This window comes from Nyctereutes procyonoides, unplaced genomic scaffold (genome assembly GCF_905146905.1).
Source record: "Nyctereutes procyonoides isolate TBG_1078 unplaced genomic scaffold, NYPRO_anot_genome, whole genome shotgun sequence".
Classification (NCBI taxonomy): domain Eukaryota; kingdom Metazoa; phylum Chordata; class Mammalia; order Carnivora; family Canidae; genus Nyctereutes; species Nyctereutes procyonoides.
Window position 1 is genome coordinate 4,235,775 of NW_026575129.1, and position 20,763 is coordinate 4,256,537.

General features: G+C 37.1%; 1 protein-coding gene across 1 annotated transcript in view; it reads left to right on the plus strand.

Annotated features, from left to right (window-relative positions):
• The window catches only part of CMYA5 (cardiomyopathy associated 5), an 88,010-nt gene that overhangs the window by 13,068 nt on the left and 54,179 nt on the right, over nt 1-20,763 (plus strand). The gene's annotated exons all lie outside the window — the stretch shown is intronic.

Sequence of the window (20,763 nt, forward strand, 5' to 3'; positions counted from 1 at the left end):
TACACTGTTTGTCCTTCTCCGGTTACTGTGGCCAAGTTCAAAAAGGGTGTTGCCTGAGTTCTCCTCTGGGATTTTGATGGAATCTTGTCTCACATTTAGATCTTTCATCTATTTTGTGTTTATCTTTGTGTATGGTGCTAGAGAGTGGTCCAGTTTCATTCTTCTGCATGTGGATGTCCAATTTTCCCAGCACCATTTATTGAAGAGACTGTCTTTCTTCCAGTGGATCGTCTTTCCTCCTTTATCGTATATTAGTTGACCATAAAGTTCAGGGTCCACTTCTGGGTTCTCTGTTCTGTTCCATTGATCTATGTGTCTGTTTTTGTGCCAGTACCGCACTGTCTTGATGACCACAGCTTTGTAGTACAACCTGAAATCTGGCATTGTGATGCCCCCAGATATGGTTTTCTTTTTTAAAATTCCCCTGGCTGTTCGGGGTCTTTTCTGATTCCACACAAATCTTAAAATAACTTGTTCTAAGTCTCTGAAGAAAGTCCATGGTATTTTGATAGGGATTGCATTATACGTGTAAATTGCCCTGGGTAACATTGACATTTTCACAATATTAATTCTGCCAATCCATGAGCATGGAATATTTTTCCATCTCTTTGTGTCTTCCTCAATTTCTTTCAGAAGTGTTCTATAGTTTTTAGGGTATATTTTGAGAACCATTTGAATGGTAAATGGTTCTCCAACCTTTTATTTTCAGGTTGTAGGTGTCCTTCTGTCTAAAATGAGTCTCTTGTAGACAGCAAATAGATGGGTCCTGCTTTTTTAGAAACAAAAGGTTTTGGGGACAGGTCTCAACTTTTTGGAGATCTATTCCTCTTTGTTTTGATCTTTTCAATGATGTTTTGGATCAAATACTGGTTTTTCTTTTTCTTTGGTTTTTATTTTCTTTAAAAAATTATTAGTTAATTTTTCTATTAGTAAAAAAAATTCTAAATTTACTTCTGTAAACTGTCCAAGAAGAACATTAGCTAAAATTGCTGAATATAACTTGATCTCTCAGCACCCAGAAAAAAAATGCTATTTAAAGCTAAATAAAGCCTATCTGTCAAGGCAGGGAGCCCAGAATATAGAAGATGGGTGAAGAGGAGATTCCATATAGATGGGAAGGATAAAACTCGGAATGTAGGATCACTCAAGTGAGTTTCTAAAACCGTAAAACAATCCACCCAAAATAGAGCACATACAAGGAATGCCTCTGTCCCAGAATCCTTCAAGCACGTATTATTGTCTACACAGGGTAAGAGAGTGAAAGCCATTTGAATCTATCCTGTAACTCAGGAAGGTGCCTGTCCTTCATCAATGCAGCTCATGCCGTCCCCCAGAGGTGAGGTTGTATTGCGTTTCCCACTCCTTTCTCTTTGTTCTCTGGTAAAAAGAGGTTGAAACAGGGAGAAGCAATACCTTTCCAGAAAGCCAGGATTCTGGTTTTGTTTTTGATTTGTCTCTTCATCTCCCTGGGAAATAATTGTTTGTTTCAAAGAAAAAGACTACAAGCAATTGTGTAGACTTTGGGACTGAAGGTGTCATCTGGTGGCAGCCCTGTTGAACCATGTGCAAGAGAAACTGAGGAAGCTATGCTAAAGGAGAGACAGAGAAGATTCCTGATGGTTTTACTGTTTCCTCTTCCCCATGAGGCCTAGATACGTCTGCCCTTGGATTCCATGAGAAATCTCTATTTCCTTAAGATAAGTGCCCTCTCCTCCCTATTTAAGCTAGCTTGAGGGCATTCGTTCTGAGCACTGAGTGCTTTAATCATTTCTATCAGCCATTTTTTTTCTCATATAGACCTTGGCTACACATGTGCCCTTCCTCAGGGCTAGCCAAAAGAACTCCCTTAAGGTGGAGTCATGTCCCACATTTCCCGAAATACTTTTCTCCCCCAATCAGGAACCTTTTGGACATCAGTAGCTACAGTGTTGAAACCCAAAGCTGCCACTCAACCTTCATCACTGCAACTTACTACCAGCAAAATTTTAAAAGCCTGCTTCAGATCTGGAGCAACTCATCCTTCCCATCCACATGCCTCCCTTTTGGAAATATTTTAAACTCTATTGAACTTAGAGGTATGGACCTGAAGAGAGTTTTATAATGACCTAACACCAACTTTAGCAGATACCATCCAGGTACTGCTAGCAAAATTTGTGATCAATCTTGGTTTGACCTCAAGATTCCAGGCTTGCTTGGAATCTCTCCTGGAGTTGTTAAAGCCTTAGCACTCGAGTTCTCTAGAATATACTGGTGAAAGCTGCATGACCTCTTTGAGCCTCAGACTCTGAAAGATGTGGGTGTCTGTGGGAGTAGATGAAACTATGAACGCACCAGGATATCACGTGCTCCTGGAACAGAGGGGAGTGGAATAGGTGTCAGTTCCCCTCCCCTTCCTTCAGTATCATCTGTCAGGACCTCCTGACTTGAGCAGTTTTATGGACCCTTGCTGCCGGCTAACGGCTAATGATGCTGCTCTCCCCCGACCACTCACCCACACCTGCATTGGGGTGTACTCTCAGATGCACAAATAACTCTTCTTGATTGCTGCTTTGTTTTACTTTTGAGTTAAAACTGGGAGTGAATGTCAGTCTGGACTGTACCAATCTCACTAGTGTCTTCCTCTCATTTCCTTGATCGGGTGGTCAGAAAAGGTCAAACCTTTCTTGTTAGAAATGTATTTAAAGGGAAGGGAGAAGAAATGTGTGGGAAATATCAGAAAGGGAGACAGAACATAAAGACTCCTAACTCTGGGAAACGAACTAGGGGTGGCGGAAGGGGAGGAGGGCGGGGGGTGGGGGTGAATGGGTGACGGGCACTGAGGGGGACACTTGACGGGATGAGCACTGGGTGTTATTCTGTATGTTGGTAAATTGAACACCAATAAAAAATTAATTTATTAAAAAAAAAGAAATGTATTTAATACATCTCAGGGTCACGTTAAAATACACTAGTCCTAAAGCTCCACGACACTAACCGTGAGCTTTGAGCCGGAACAGGGTCAGGGATGCTGTACCTGTGATGTACAGCAGAATAGCTCTCAGCACAGTTTGGTGAAGGGCTTTTCTCTGAATTTGGATTTCAACATGATTGTGGCATTCTGGCACTAAAAAGGATTTCATTCTTTCTCTTTTGTTTAGGGACTGTGTGTAATTTGTTGGAATACACAGTACACACTCCTAGATGTTGACTGGGAGAATGAGTAACGATTGAGCTATACAGAGAACAATAACCAGAAAACTCACCAATTTTACTTGGCTACACATTCCAGAGGTGATTATTGTTAGAGAGATGCCTTCTATTGTAATTAATTATGGTTATGAGTAAATCAAAGTGGATTTGTAGATCCTCAGGTCTGGGCTTTATGAGGTTAATTCATCATTGGAAAGGAAAAGGCAGAGAACAAACATCTGGAACACTTACTTTGCCAAGGATTATACGCAGTATCTTACACGTATCATCGCAACACAGCTGTCTTAGGAAGTACACACTAGTCTCCCTGTTAACGGATGATGACCTTCAAGCTCAGGAAAGGCAGGGGAAGTAATTTGGCCAAGCTCACACAGCCAGCCAGTGGTGAAGCCAGGATTTAAATGCAGATTTCTCTGAGGTAAAAAAAAAAAAAAAAAAAAAAAAAAAAAAAATTATTTCCACCATTACCCCATCTGTCTCTACCCCATAGGCTCAGTGCTGTGGTATATACTAAGGTGAGGAGACAATGGTTTCTGTTGGAAGAAACCTAAGGTCAGATAGAAGACACATGGTAAGTACTAATTGTAATAATGCAAAATAGCAGTAAATAAAGACTGTGGTGAAATTATCAGAGAAACAGCAGAGAATCCCAGTAAATCTCAAGTACTGTATTTCATCTGAGAGAGGGAGCTCATTAACAACTAGCCTAGTCACATTTTGATTTTCTAAAAACAACTCTCAAGACAGAGCTCACATGGTACCCAGGGTTGATAAAAGTGTGGTAAGGGTAGAAGGTTCTTGCACAGGCGACTGATAGGAACGCACACTGATAAACCTTGCGTACTTAGCCAAAATCAAGAGTCGGCCACTTAACCGACCAAGCCACCCAGGCACTCCAAAAAGCATATAAACATTAAGCTTTTCTAGTTTTTTAATTTTTTAAGATTTTATTTATTTGAGAGAGAGAGAGAGAGAGAGAGAGAGAAAGCATGAGGGGAGAGGAGAAGGACAGAGGGAGCAGGAGAAGCAGACTCCCAGCTGAGCTGGGAGCCCAATGTGGGGCCCTCCACCAGGACTCTAGGATCATGACCTGAGCTGAAGGCAGACACCTAACTGACTGAGCCACCCAGGAGCCCCTGTTCAGAATTATTTTTAAATTTAAAAAGTACACTCCAAAACATACCATTTGTGTAAAAAAATTTTTAAAAAGCAAATGTCAGGATAGAACAAGAATGAAAGAAATACACCAGTATATTAAAAGTAGTCATCTTTGAGTACTGGGATTACTGATTAATTTTCTTCTGTGCTTTTCTGTTTCCCCATATTTTCCACAGTAAAATTCGTAACCGGCAATTAGGAAGAATTCTTCTTTTTAAAGACACAACATCAAAATACTGATTTTTGGGGTGCCTCAGTGGCTTCATCCGTTAAGTGGCCAACTCTTGATTTCAGCTTAGGTCATGATCTCAGGGTCCTGGGATTGGGTCCCACGTCTCAGTGGGGAATCTGCTGCCTCTCACTCTGTCCTTCCCCTGCTTCTCTCTCATTCAGATAAATAAGTCTTTAAAAAAAAATCTTGATTTTTCACCTGAATTCAAATGAAGAATAGGAGAAAAGTATTAGCAAGTGTTGCTTTTATTATGCTTTTTAAAGCATCATACTAGATCTTATAAATTTTTTCCTGGATTTTTCTTTTTCCCTTGTGGGTGATGAATAAGAGAATGTTAGGTGAGCTTCATCTTAATTTTTAGAACTGCTAAAGATGTCTAAGTGCTTTAAAGTCTTATAAAAATGATTTGGGGGATACAGAGTTTTACATTAATCCTATTTATACCAACATGGTCCCCATAAAGGCAAATTGAACTATTGAATCTATTTTTGCTGTCTTCCAATTTTGAGATTTTACAGTCAGAAACAAAAAGACTAGAGCAAGCTACTGTCAAATTATTCCTAGTGTATTAATGTGAATTTTATTTAATCTCTTTGTTTCTTTTTCTCTCTGGAATTCAAGAGACTTCCTTTTATAATGTTGCTTTTACTGTCTGCATTATGTTGTAGATAAAATGTTGTTTTTCTAGCAATGGTGTTTAGACCTGAGGAGGGGACAATTAGCTAGGTAGAGGGTGGCCTCATTGTGTGTGCAGCCAGTGTTATTTCTGTGAAGTTCAGACAGGCCCAGGAGAGCCAATCCCCTGTCCCCTAAGCCTCTCTGCTGATACAGGTGGAAAGTCCTCTATCTGGAATCCTCCTGGCCAGGAAGTTTCTCACCCATCCCTGTTCAGCTCAGAAGCACCTGTTGGAGTGAGGTCTTGATGTGTTTTTTTTTTCCTTTAAAAAAATGACAGAAAAGAAAAATGTTGCCATATACTATACTAGGCATATGGACAAATCCTCATTTCATAGGGGAGAGTGGGAGCTAATAGAGGAGCTGGGTTTACTCTTTCAGTGTATTTTTGTTATTTTCAAGGCCACAACTAAGGGCTCTTTTCTTTGTTGTAAACCGAAGAAAAATTACTAGAGGGTCACTAAAGAAATGAGGAAAGCCAATTAAATTTTTCCTACTTTTTAGAACAATTAGTCCTCATCCTCCATGCTTTTATGGAGTTATAATTGTAGTAAAAAAAAAATCAGTGGAACAGCAAGGGAGAAGTCTATCCTGACTCACTGTTTTATTTTAAAAAGATCCCAGCCTGACACATTCTCTTCAGATGAAGTGCTCTGTCTCTTGGTAACCACCCCTCAACCTGCATAGGAATTTGACAGCAGTGGCTGGTGGGGCACAGTTTCTGTTCTGCACTAATACTCAGTAGCTGTTGAAGAATTCCAGTGCTAAAGAGCTAAGCCCGTGTTTAACTCCTCAGCTGGGAATCCCAGAACACAAATGGTCTTATCCTCCACAGTTTTTCATTTACATGCTCAGCCAAGGTTAATGTTGCCTCTGGTTGATTGTTTTTTACCCTCATTCTTGGGTGTGCCTATATTAGTGGTATCTCTCTACCTATACCAGGTAATTCTGAAGATATTTTTGCTTTATGGTCCAAGTCCTGTTAGCATCTGGTGGAAAGAGGCCAGGGGGACTACTAACATTCTTAGCACACAAGACAGCCCCTCACCACCATAGCAGAGAATTTATGTAGCCTCAAATGTCAATAGTGCCACCGTTGAGGAGCTCCCAAGGTCACAAATAATTGATTTCTCCAGGTTTTCCTCTGAAGCAGTCACTAAGCTGAGGAACAACCCTGTCACACCATAGTTCATTTATTTTGATTCTCTAGACTTGACACCTTTCTGCCCTTAATTTCGTATAATAGTGAAGAATTTGGTGGATGAGTTTTTGTAGTAGTCTGAATCTGGTGGATTCAGACATTTTTCTACAGTTTACTTAATTGAATCTCAGCCCTCAACTCTAGGCCAGGACCTGAATAGCTAAGATACCCCCTAAGTACTTTTGATGATGATGATGATGATGATGATGATGAGTGTGAGAGAGAGAGAGAGACTGTATATAGGGCTCAATTCCATGACTCCAAGATTACCACATGAGCTGAAATCAAGAGTCGGAGACTAATCAACTGAGCTACCCAGGCATCTCCTCCTCCTTAAATATTTATAAATTGATTGCTCATTCTAAAACCAAACTACTCTTTTTAACTCTGGGGAGATAAATGGCTCCTATAATTCCAGAGTCCTGATGGGTCATATAACACCTTTACCCACTGCTAGGTAGACATTTCCTACTTGAAATAAGTGGAGAAGTTTATGCATGTGACCCATGTAATATTTTGGTTGGAGAGGGGTGGGAGTCAGCAAGAAGAAAGATGGTCACTATTTTGAAACATTGTACTTGCAGATGAATCACTTCTTCATCAACTCCTGGTTGAAAGGTCAAGCACATGTCTCAGATACTCAGTGACCTAGGTTACCTCAATGTGTAGCTCATCACTAACTAATTATCAGGACTGTCTAAAGCCCTGAGTGATGGATATTTTCTAATCTGCTTGGAGGTTGCAGTGGCATTTTAAAGCATCTAAATAATACTAACATATATGCCACTGAGTCAATTTTCAAAATCAGAGTTTTGCACACTCAGACCCTATGGTTTCACACTTCCCTCCTTTTGTACTTGTTGCTTTTTCTTGAATTATCTTCAACCATCCCTAACCTGGTCCTCCTGGGAAATTCATTTTTATTTTGCAAAGTCTTGTATCATCAGCCTTTTATATTCTCTGATTATATCCCAGACCCCTAGTCTCACTTATATTTGCACAGCCTGCCTCAGTTTACTCCAAAGTTAAAAAATTTCCTTCTCTGTACATCCACATCTGATACCTTTTGCACACTCTTTCTGTTATCACCTGTATCAACTGTATTTTAATGATCTCTTTGTCAATATATCAACATGCTAGAGTTCATGTTCCTAGAAGGCACTGTGTTTTTCTCATAGTATTCCCATTACTTCCCGCATTATGAGTACTTGTTAGAATTAATTAACTAATTAATTAATTATTATTATTTTTAAAGATTTTATGTATTTGACAGAGGGGGCAAGCCAGAGAGCACAAGCATGGTGAGCGGCAGAGGGGAGCCCAATGTGGGGCTGGATCCCAGGACCCCGGAATCATGACCTGAGCTGAAGACAGATGCTTAACAGACTGAGCCAGCCAGGAGCCCCACTTGTTAGAATTTAAAAACAGAATTCCTATTATTTACTTTGCTAGGCTCAGTTTTATTTTGTTTTGTTTTTTCTTTGCAAAATATTATCACGTGACTGGGTTAGCTCTAATTATGGGACTGAAATGGGGCTTGTGGTAGTTAAGGGAAGATTATCAACATTAGATTAATGTTTTACGAAAATGTTTTCATTTACTTGTATAGTCAAAATTAAAATTATATACATATATTTAACACAAAAGAAGTATTTTCTAGGCCAAGTTGTATAGATATTTAATGTTGGAGTGAGATAGCCAAGTTGTATAGATATTTAATGTTGGAGTGAGATATTTCACGACTGAGATATAGTTAGGTTTGGTATTAGAGAAGAGAACAAAGCAAATCTCAATGACTTATCATAATAAAAGTTTCTATTGAGCTTGCTTAAACTCTCCTCCAAGTAGTGACTCAGGGACTGAGGCATCTTACCTGTTGCAGCTTTGCCCTTTTCATTATGCGGCATTTAAAGATGACATCCTTCAAACTGTGCATGAGAAAAAATACAGAGGGTCACATATTGGAGGTTTTAACGATCACTACCTAGGAATGGCAAATGTAACTAGTGTTCACTTTCCATTGGCTAGAACTCTGTTACTTGGCTGCTGTATGGCCACACCCAACTCAAGGGAGGCTGGGAAATATAGACTATCTGTAAGCCCGGAGAGAAGAGAAACAAGCTTGGTGATAAGCTAACCATCTCTAATAGTGAGCAAAGAAACAACTCTCTATATGCACAATAGAAAATGGAATCTATTAGAAGAACTTTGAAAAGCTCACAAAACAGATGGTAGACTGAAGAACTGAGCAAGAACCAGAGGAGTAGTAGGTGGGGTTCAGGGAACAAGAAAATCTGGTTGTCTGGCCTGGGTGCCATGGATTTTCAGACTCCCAGTGATGCTTCTTAAGATTCAAATTCCTGATTGGGGAAGGGCAGAGTGGAAATGGGCCAGCAAGCTTAGCCTGAGTACCTACCCATCTTTGAGTGGCTGAAGATGGCAGTGGCTTACTGTCCCATTCAGAGTGAAGTCTAAATATTTCCCATGGCTTCAATGCCCAGGTGAACTGGGTCTCAGCTACCCTCTGGCCTTACCTCCTGTTTTTCTCCTATCTTTCCCTGTTCCATCATACTCACATCTTGGCTGCATGTGCCAACATCTGAGTGATGTTACTATTGTTGTTTGCTCTGCTCTTTCTGCTAGTATTTGTATGCTTAGTCCCTCACTCTTTCCAAATCTCTGCTCAAATGTCTCTTTAAAACTTAGAGGTCTTCGTTGATCACCCTGTATAGTATAGCACCCCAAACCATTGCCCTTAACCCACTTATTCTGTTTTATTTTATTCATAGCACTAAATGCTACCAAACATTTGTACGTTTGCTTTGTTTTTTCTCTGTCTTCCTCTCTACTAGAATTTAAGCAACATGAGAGCAGGAACTTTGTTTTGTTTACATGAAAAAAAAATACAGATACTGGGGCACCTGGGTGGTTCAATTGATTAAGTGTCCAACTCTTGATTTCTGCTCAGGTCATGATCTCAGTGTCGTTAAATCAAGCCCCACATTAGGCTCTCAGCTCAGTTTGGAGTCTGCTTGTGCCTTTCCTTCTCCTCCTTCCCCTATTCTCTCTCTCTCTCTCATAAATAAAAATAAAAGCTTTTTTTAAAAAAAAACCCAAAACCCCACAAACAACAACAACAACAAAAAACAGACACTGGGTGAGTGTCAGAGTAAGCAGTAGAATCCAGGCTTCCTTCTTCCTGTCAGCAGATCACTGTAGGACCAGGCTGAGTTGGCATGCCCTGAGACTAAAGTAGCCTGGGCCTTTCAAGAATACCAATTTTTATCTGTACAACCTGACTCAAATTGTCAACCCTTATTCTTTCCAGCTCATGAACATTTTTGCCATGGATATAATATTATTTATCACTGACCATGGGTAATGCACTGTTAATGTTGGTCTATGTTGCTTATAATGTATCATGTGAATGATTATAGTTCTGGAGTTATGAAAACCAGTGCATATAAAGTTGTTCACAGGTCTATGTGCTTGTGAAAGAAACTCACATGAGAACAGGGCATCACTGAATTCTAACTGACATTTCTCTTGGTCTGATTAGTCCACATATCAGTTTATGGTGGATACTCACAAGCACGTAGGTTAGTTATCATATCTCTTCTTGCTGTCAAGTGATGATGTCCTTTAGGCTTTGCCAACTGCTGTTCTTGTGGTCATATGTGTATATTGGACTTTGACAAGTAGATTATTACACAACACCCTCTTTTCCCTGCCTAAATTCTGAAATGACTGATAAATAAAGGAATGGCAAATAGAGATCAAAATGTCAACTTTATTCCTAATAAAGCTAATGATATCAAAGGATGTGGCTTAGGTGTAGGATAACAATGTATTTCTGACACCAAATCTCAGAAATAGACAGATTTAGGGTACCTTTATGGCTCAGTTGATTAAATGCCTTCTAAAGATTTTAGAAGAATAAAATAAGGAAAAATTAATTTATAGCTCTACCATAGCTCAGACCAAATTGGTTAATTTGAAGTGAACCATAATGATCTTTTAGAAAATTTGCACCAGGGACACCTGAGCGGCTCATCGGTTGAGCATCTGCCTTCTCAGGGCGTGATCCCCAAGAAGGGGTCCTGGAATCGAGTCCTGCATTGGGCTCCCCATGGGGAGCCTCTTTCTCCCTCTATGTCTCTGCCTCTCTCTCTGTATCTCTCATGAATAAATAAATAAATAAAATCTTTTTTAAAAGTAAGAAAATTTGCACCAAATGGTGATTTTACTATAAGAAAAATCATGCCTAACATGGTGCCTACTACATAATTGGAGCTCAGTAAATACTTGTTGAATGAGTGAGTCTGGACTTTGGACTTCAGTTTGAAATCAGCTCGAAGTCAATGATGATTGAATAAATTTTATAGTTTTGAAATTCATCTGAAACAAATTCTGTGGGTATACATGGAAATTAGAAGTATACAGAAAAGGGACACCTGGGTGGCTCAGTGGTTGGGCATCTGCCTTTGGCTCAGGTCTTGATCCCAGGGTCCTGGGATTGAGTCCCTGCATCTCCTGCAGGGAGCCTGTTTCTCCCTCTGCTTATGTCTCTCCCTCTCTGTGTGTGTCTCATGAATAAATAAAATATGAAAAAGAAAGAAAGAAAGAAAGAAATAATATAAGCTCTTTTAATTACTTTCTACGAAACCTAATTGACTAGAGTAACAAAGATCCCCATTTTTTCCTTAAAACAGGCTGATGCCCACAGCAAGCTAACCATTCCTTGTAGCAGGATACTGTCTAATAATGATGCTACCCATCATTTTTGAGTAGCATTTTTATTAAAGGTCATTTGTGATTATTCCCAAACCTATTTTATTTCAATTGATTGATTGATTGATTGACTTTTAAGTAGGCCCCATGCCCAGTGTGGAGCACAGTGTGGGGTTCGAACTGATAACCCTGAGATCAAGAACTGAACTGAGATCAAGAGTTGGATGCTAACTGACTGAGCCACCAAGGTGTCCCCCAAACCTTTTTATACTAGTTGTACTTGTTATTACATGATTTAATGAAATATTACTGATGCTGATGAACTGAGTGCGAAAGTAGAAGAGTTATTCTTCTGAGAACAAAGGTGAGTGTTTTGGAAAGACTTCACAAGAGGAGAGCTCAGAGGAACCACTGAAGACATGATTCCTGCTCATAGGTAGTTTATAGCCATGTAGAGTAGCTATAGTTGTAAAAACAGCTCTAATATAGGATGGTAAATGCCATAGAAGATTACATGAAGATTCCAGAAGTTCAGAGGAGGAAAATTACTTTTGGCTTAGAGAATCATTGACAGGTACATGGAGAAGTTGATATATGAGTTGGTCTCTGAAAAGTATAAAATTAGAATGTACAGAGATGATTCATTCCAAGTGAAAAGAAGGATGTAAGCAAAGCCATGAGGGGTAAAACTGATGTTTGGCTGGAGCACAGGGTTCATAAAGAAGAAGAGTAGAAGATGAAAGTAGGAAGATAAATGGGTTTTCAAATAATAAAGAGTCCTAACTTCCATGCCTCTGAAATGTCTGGTCATTGTGAAAATAGGGTACTTATTTTTCTCATCCACAATAAACTCAAGTGGTCTATAGTATACCTACAAAATGAGGTCTTTATATTGGGGCATGATAAAACTGTATAATAATTTTTTCATTCATGGTTTCATGCATTTTTTCCTTAACTGCCTAATAGCTTATAAACTCTTCTTAGCCTAAGCTATTTTATATTACTTTTGTTCAGCAATGCGTATGATTAGTTTTCTGCTAAGGAAATGAGTATTAATTTTTGGTGAAAATATTAATTGTAGAATTAGTGATTATGTTTTTAAGAACTCTTGGTTCTTTTTTTTAAGGCCTACATGAAATACTAACAATTTGTAATATAAGATTACAAATTTGCTTGATATTTTATAGTTTAAAAACTAAGTTTTTAAATATATAGTTTATTTTTTTATTTTTTATTTATGATAGGCACACAGTGAGAGAGAGAGAGGCAGAGACATAGGCAGAGGGAAAAGCAGGCTCCATGCACTGGGAGCCCGACATGGGATTCGATCCCGGATCCCCAGGATCACGCCCTGGGCCAAAGGCAGGCGCCAAACCGCTGCGCCACCCAGGGATCCCAATATATAGTTTAAAAACAAAGTTTTCAAATAAGCAAGATCAAATGTGACTTTATTACTGTGTTGTAACAGTTGATACTTAATGCATTTTAACAGATACAGTAGGAAAAAATACTATCCATTACTTTTGTTTCATTTGATACACTATTAGTGCACTGTGATTACTTGAGAGTAGAATACGTCATCATGAAAACCTAAGGTATTGCTTATAATGATAGTCCCATAAGGAATGTCACTTTAACTGTTGGTCAGAAGGGACTGCTCATTTCTAGAATATTAATCTTGAGCCCAATAGAAACAAAATATAATAATTATCTTAGCCTCAAAATTCGAGGACCTGTTTTGCTTCTTTAGAAGTATAATTCTTTTTTCTTTAAGTAAGAAATTAAAACAGATGATGATGGGCTAAGGGAAATCATTATTTTGGTAGCATTACTTCGATGGCTAGCTGTTTCCTCTTTAAAAATTTCAGTTTGGATATATGAGTATTCCCTTTCTTTGGTTTTCTCGCTTGTAAAATGAAAAATATTATAAAAGCACAAGGCTCTTTCCATTCATGACCAATAATTTAGTTTTCAGTAAGTTACTAGTTTCTGTTTCAGCTAAAGCAAAATGGAAAGAGGCTGTGTCTAACAAGACTGATAACTGCTAAATTGCAAACACAAGAATTTTTGTGATATGGTCATATTTCATGACCTTATCCTTCACTTTGGAACTAAAGAAGTTAGACTTTTCTAGAACATTTAATAAAATTCATCTCTTGAGAACTGATTTATACTAATACAACTCTAACACAAAATATAAATTTAGAAAATATGTCAACTTAACAGTGGGATATAAGAATATTATCAGCAAGCATATCAAAACGCAATTTAGGGGTTATCATATCCCCTTCTTACTATAAAAAGGGGTCTGTAGGTCACATGGTAAAAATATAAATTAGGGTTTATTGGGGGACATGTAGAAATGGAGAAGTAGAAGAGCACATGAATCCTTCAAGCTCTCATCCCACAAAGCTTACTTATTCAGGGCATAGCTGGATTGCTATGTAAAGAGAAGGGCACCTGGAGGAAAGTGATGCTTATGTAGTGCTAAACTTATAGGGAGAGGGGGCCATGGACATAAAAAATAAGTTTGAAAACTTTGTTAGAGGACTGGAAATAATTAAAATAATACTAGAAATACTAGAACTGAAAAACATAATAACAATGATACACTTGATGATTGTAGCAGCAGTTTAGACACACCTGGAGATAGAATAAATGTACTGAATGATATATCGAAAGTAACATTCAAATGAAGCACAGATAAGACACAGTAAGAAATTCAAATTTATGAAAAGTTGGAACCTCATAAAAAGAGAAGAGGGACAAGGGACAGAAACAATATTTGAACAGAACATGGCTGAGAATTTGTCAAAGATGATGAAAGACATCAATGTACAGATTCAGGAAACCATACAAACTCCAAGGAGGGTAAGGTTTCTAAGTACATGATAGTAAAGCTTCTGAAAACTAAAGACAATAAGATTCTAAAAATAGAGTCAGAGAAGCAACATTACACTAACAGTTGATTTATCAATGAAACAATGGAAGATGGAAAATAATGGAATGATATTTTTAAAGTATTGAGAGAAAATATTGGCCAATCTAGAATTTCATACCCTGAAAAAATACTTTTAAAGAATGGAAGTGTTAAAAGACTTAAAAAAAAAAGTAGAAAGAGTTTATCACCATTAGATTCACACTAAAGGAAATACTAAATGGAATTCTTCAGGGAGGAGGAAAATGATTGCACATGGAATGTTGGAGACGTAGGAAGAAATGAAACACAATAAAAAGATTCAGTATCTGGATAAATCTAAATGAATACTGACAGTTTAAAATACTAATAAAGTTATGTCCATGGGATTTAAAAACTTATGGAATTAAAAATATAATTACAGAAGCATGTAAATTGAAATTAAAGTGGGTTAGGGTCTTTGTGTTGTCTTTGAAAAAATAAAAATACCAATTTGTGTGAGACATTAATGAGTCCACAGATGCATGTTGTAATCTCTAGGGTAATTACTAAAGAATAGTAAAATGTAACTACCGAGCTGATAGGGAAAATGGAATGATAATAAATATTCAATCAGAAATAAGGAAAGAAAGGAGAGAAAAAGGAATATAGAAATATAGAATAGGTAGTACAAAAAGAAAGCAGAGATAGAAGACTTAACCCCAAATATATGACTATATTAGTAATTATATTAAGTTTAAATGAACTAAGTGCTTCACTTAATTATCAAGTTGGTTTAAAAAATCTTTTAAATTTTTAGATTCAAAAAATCTAAAATATAAGTATAAAGATACAGAAAGGCTAAAAAGTAAAAATGCAGAAAGATATAGCATGCAAACATTAATCAAAACCAACCTGGTATAATTTTATGAATAAGAAAGCACAATTTTATTAGTATCAAAGCATATCTAGGCAAAAAGTATTATTCACAGATAAGAGGGACATTTCACTATGTTTAAAAGTTAATATTTTCAGGAAGATATAGTCATTCTAAATTTACTTGTACCTAATCACATAGCTTCAAAATATGTATGTCAGGTATTAACAGACTATAAAGAGAGACAAATTCATAATTATCATATTTAAAGAGACCTTTCTCAGCAGGTGATAGAAAAAAAACCAGACAAAACATGTTAGTAAAGATAAACAAAAATTTGAATAAGATAATAAGTTAGATTTACTTGGCATATATAGAATGCTTCTGAAGGATTGCAGGAGATGTGTTTTACAAGAACACATAAATATTAAAAACTGGGGTTTTTTGACCAAACCTCCCAAATTTGGTCAAATAACCATAAAATAGATCTCAACAAATTTCAAAGTCTAACAATATAAAATAAATTCTTTGGCCACAATGTAATTAAATTAAAAAGCACAACAAGAAAACATCTAGGAGGGATCCCTGGGTGGCGCAGCGGTTTGGCGCCTGCCTTTGGCCCAGGGCGTGATCCTGGAGACCCGGGATCGAATCCCACGTCGGGCTCCCGGTGCATGGAGCCTGCTTCTCCCTCTGCCTGTGTCTCTGCCTCTCTGTCTCTCTCTGTGAGACTATCATGAATAAATAAAAAAAAAATAAAAAAAAAGAAAACATCTAGGAAATCCCCTTGTATTTTCAAAGTGAGAAATACATTTTAAAATAATTTCTGGGTCAGTATTTTCAAAGTGAGAAATACATTTTTAAATAATTTCTGGGTCACAGTGGAAAATTCAAAAATATTTTGAGATTGATAATGAAAATATTATATATACAAACTTTTATGTGATACATCAAAACCTTTTCTGAAGAAATGCATGGCCTTAAATTAACAATACATTAGAAAAGAGGAAAGTGGAAATTAATGATATGAGAATCTATCTCAAGAAGGTAAAAAATAATTGCAAGTTAAACTCAAAGACACCTAAAGAAAGGAAATAATAAAAAGCAGACATTTATGAGATAGGAAACATCAATAAAGCCAAACTTTGTTTGAAAGATTACCAAATGATAAACCTCAGCTGTTCTTTTAAAAAAGAAGATACAGGGATCCCTGGGTGGTGCAGCGGTTTGGCGCCTGCCTTTGGCCCAGGGCGCGATCCTGGAGACCCGGGATCGATTCTCACGTGGGGCTCCCGGTGCATGGAGCCTGCTTTTCCCTCTGCCTGTGTCTCTGCCTCTCTCTCTCTCTGTGTGACTATCATAAATTTTAAAAAAAAAGATTTAAAAAAGAAGATACAAATAACCAATATCAATAATGAAAAAAACGGATAACATTTTAGATCTAACAAAAATTTAAAAGATCCTAAAAGGATATTACGAATAATCTTAATTCAATGACTTTTTTTATTTTTGAGAGGGAGAGACAGGAGTGAGGGGCACAGGGAGAGGGAAAGAGAGAATCCTAAGCAGACTCCTCAGCCAATACAGAACTCGCTGTGGGGCTTGATCTCACAACCCTGAGATCATCACCTGAGCTGAAATAAGAGTCAGACACTTAATTGAGCCACTCAAATGCCTCAATCCAATGACTTTTTAAAATTTAGTTTATATAGGCCAATTCTTGCAAAAATACAACATATCAAATCAGACACAAAAATAAATAGAAATTCCAGGTAGACACATAACTATTAAATTACTAATTAAATACCTTACTCTAAAGAAGACTCCAGGTCTTGATGACTTCACCAATAAAGTCCACCAAACACTTAAGAGAGAAACAATACCATCTTCCATAAATTCTTCCAGAGAATAGGGAGAGAACATTTCTCAATTTGTTGTTTGAGGCAGCAAATGATGAAACCTGATAAGCACATTGCAAGAAAAGAGATTGTAAGCCAATTATTCGTGAACACAGGAGCAAAATTCCTAAACAAAGTATTAGTAATCAAAATCCAACATTATATATAATGTATAATACATCACAACCATACAAGTTTGCTTCAGGAATTCAAGGTTGGTTTGACATCTGGAAATCAATCATTGTAATTTACCACATTAACAGACTAAAGGATATGGTCATCTCCATAGTTGTATAAAAATTGTTTAATAAAATTTAACATTCAGTATTTTAAAAACTTTTAGTGGACAGGAATAGAAGTTAACTTCCTTAATCAGATGAAAGTTATCCTCAAAAAGAAGCTCTAGTATCAGCTCTGGTATCAGTCTATTTTTTCTTGGTCTAACACCCGCTAAGCCTTCTCCTTGCTCAACTCTGAAAGTGAGCTACATACACAGGTCATCAAGATGCATCTGTCTTCTACATGGGAAGCCAAATAATAATGAGAAGTTTTCTATGAGAATCAGAAGAGAGTGAATGAGATGATGTTCATAACCAATATCCATTAACTATGAGAAGCGATGTATACATCTTTGTAGAGATGAGAACACTTGTGTTCCTGAATAAGAAATGTATTTCTGAACTCTATGCAGACTATTTCTCTTCTATTAAGGGAAATTATTTTTTTTAGACTGAGTGTAATGTGAATACTTGGGCTGTGGTTTTACACATGCTAATATAGTCATTCTCTGATTCCTGTTGGCTCTGTCATTCTTCTATTCCTTTGCTTCTCTCCAAAAATCCAGACATCCTAAAATACTTTGGGTTTTTCAGTGAGCCAGGCTGATTTATTCATATGTACATTTTGCATATTCTGTGACATTTTCCTGGAATAACCTCTCCATCCTCACTCCACCTCCACTCCTCATCTATTTGGCAAACTCCTATTTATTCTTCAAAATCCAACTCAAGTATCTTTCCTCTGTGAAGTCTTCTCTTCTTTACACTGTTACTGTATCTTGCTGGTCTTCTAAAATAGTACTAATCATACTGTGTTAAAATATTTAGTTCTATTATATTTTTAATTTCTTGAGAGAAGGTTCTATGTCTTTATATTTGTATTCCTAGTATTTGAGCCCAATAAAAGTTTATTAAATGAAGAAATGAATTAGTGGATGAATAAACAAACAAACAATTGAATAAACCCACCTCTATCTTAGGATCACCATTTGGGTATTCTGCTAAGCACTCATGAACTCATTCTAGCTAGTAATGAAAACTTCTCTGGTTGAGTACATTAAATTTACAATCAATAATTAATTCTAAATTGAATTTATAATTGCTTTTATAATACTACTACAATCATGGGCTTTCAAAACGCTGACTTCCCAGATGCATGTCATAACCTTAATTTTTAATTTCATCTTGCTTCTCTTAAACTAAACAAAAGGGAGAAGAAGTAGAGGGAATTGAAAATTCTGAGGAATAACTTTAATTAGGTATGTAAATAACCTGAAAAAAATTTTAAAATAAGATTCAGTCCAGAATCAAGATAGAGTATTAATTCCTAATTAAGTTCAGTGGTTTAATACCAAAGCAAATAAGTGAGAGCAATGTTGCCAAGGAAATGGAGAAACTACTTCCCACTGCTTTCCAGCCCTTTGCACTCATGGCATGTGTAGGAAGTGAAATTACATATAGTGCCCTGGGATAAATGGATGAGGCTGCTTGCTGTTGAAGACAGCTGGGCAGGGGTTTTGGCTGCTCTGGGCTCTACCTGGCTGTGGTGAAAGTTAAGGAAATCAGGATTTCAGTGGTCCATAAGCTCTTTCAGCAGATTGTTGGGAAACTCTGAGGTTTAAGAAAGGGAAGTAGAATGTAACTATAGGGATTTATGATCTTGGCCCTCAGCCTAATCTAACTAGAAAGTGTTTGAAGTAAGTGAGAAAAGGTGTATAGTACTTAAATTTCATAGTTAGGATTGTTTAGGCCAGTGATTTTCTATTCTGCTTTAGACTGGAGTCACTTGGAGTCACTTTAAAACATAAAAACACAGCAAAGCTGAGACTCTACCCTAGTGTAGTTAAATCAGAGTCTTTGTGGGGAGGGGTATGGGATAGCATCATTATTTTTTAAAAGTTTCCTACTGTTGATTCTAAAATATGTCCAGAATTAAGAACCACTGACATAAGTAGTGATTGATGATTAAAAATTATTAGTAAGGAACCTAAGTTCTAACTGTGTATATTTCAGAAAGTTAGTAATTAGTATATACATGTGTGTGTGTGTATATATATATATATATATATATACTTATATATTAATACTTATCAAAATTAATACTTATTAATACTTACACCTAGTGGTATTTTAGCATAGAAAGGTTTTTTGTTGTTGTTGTTTTTGTTGTTATTGTTGTAGAAAAGTATATGTCAGTCAGTATTTTTTTTATTATTAAAAGTAGTTTGTAAAAAATAAATTAAATAAATAAATAAATAAATAAATAAATAAATAAATAAAATAAAAGTAGTTTGTTTATCGTGAATTATAGCCATATTCTTAGAAGCCTATAGCCCTTGGAGCTTTAATCTGCAACTTAATGCTTATGAAGTAAAGGCAAACATGATTGCTGAACTGATCAGGAATAGTAACACTGGAGGTTTTTAAACTAAGTCTTGAAGAGGAGATAGAATTTAGATATGCAGAAAAAGTGGAGTGAGATGAGGGATAAGAATTATAAATGGAGGGGGGCACCTGGGTGGCTCAGTCGGTTAAGTATCAGCTTCGGCTTATGTCATGTTCTCAGAGTTTTGGGATCAAGCCCCACTGTCAGGCTTCCTGCTTCTCCCTCTGCTCCCACCCCTCAGTCTCTCTCAAGTAATAAATAAAATCCTAAAAATATTGTAATTGGAAGAATCTGTAATATTGTAAATGAGCACCTGGGAGGAAGAGGTATAAGAACATTTCAGAGAAGAGTGCTGCAGAGTCTGAGACAGAGGCCCCTTGGCAATTGAAGGGGCAGCCAAAGCCAGCTGTCTCTTGAGAGCATATGAGAGCAGCCCAAGGAAACCATCTTTTCACCTGTAGCAGTTGAAAATGGGCATATCCAGACTCCTAATGATGTGTGGAAAACTGATTACAGATAGTGTTCAGTGAACACTAACTATATGCCAGGCCCTTTTCCTGGGTGCTTCATGTGTATTAACTAATTTAATCCTCACAGCAACCTGGAGAGGTAGGTTCTATTATGATCCCTGACTTACAAATGAGGAAATGCGCAGCCCAAAGGCTGTTGGGATGTCTCTGTTTTTCCTGTATGGCTCTGATCCAGAGTCCACATGATGTATTTACTGGGCAGTGAATTATATAGTTAAAATAGAAATGTACAAGGTAGGAATAGGGTGAAAGTGGGTCTTGGAAATAAGGTCAACTAGGGATCATAAAGTTAAGTATTTTGAACTTTTTGTTTCTACAAGTATGAGGAATTTACTGGTATTTTAAAAGCAAGGAATGCGATGATGAAAAATTTTAGTAAAGTTGGTCTGGGTTAGGTTAAGGATGGAGAGGGTAGGAGGTAAACATTAGGAAGCTAATGAAATAAACTAGAAATGATATGATAAAAAGCTAGGTCAGGGTGTGGTAGTAGTAACAGAGAGGGCACAGATGATGAAGGCCTGTGATGAAGGTTCTGACCACAGAGTGAGCCTAAGTGGGTGAGCCACGGGAGGTCTGGGGAACAGTCCCAATTAGGGTAGGAAGTGAACTGAATCATTCCAGGTGGGATGTGTTATTATATTTCATGTCCTGACTTCAAGTTTTAAACTTTAGTTTGCATACTTACCCATTTTTGATATGGATGTCAATATTT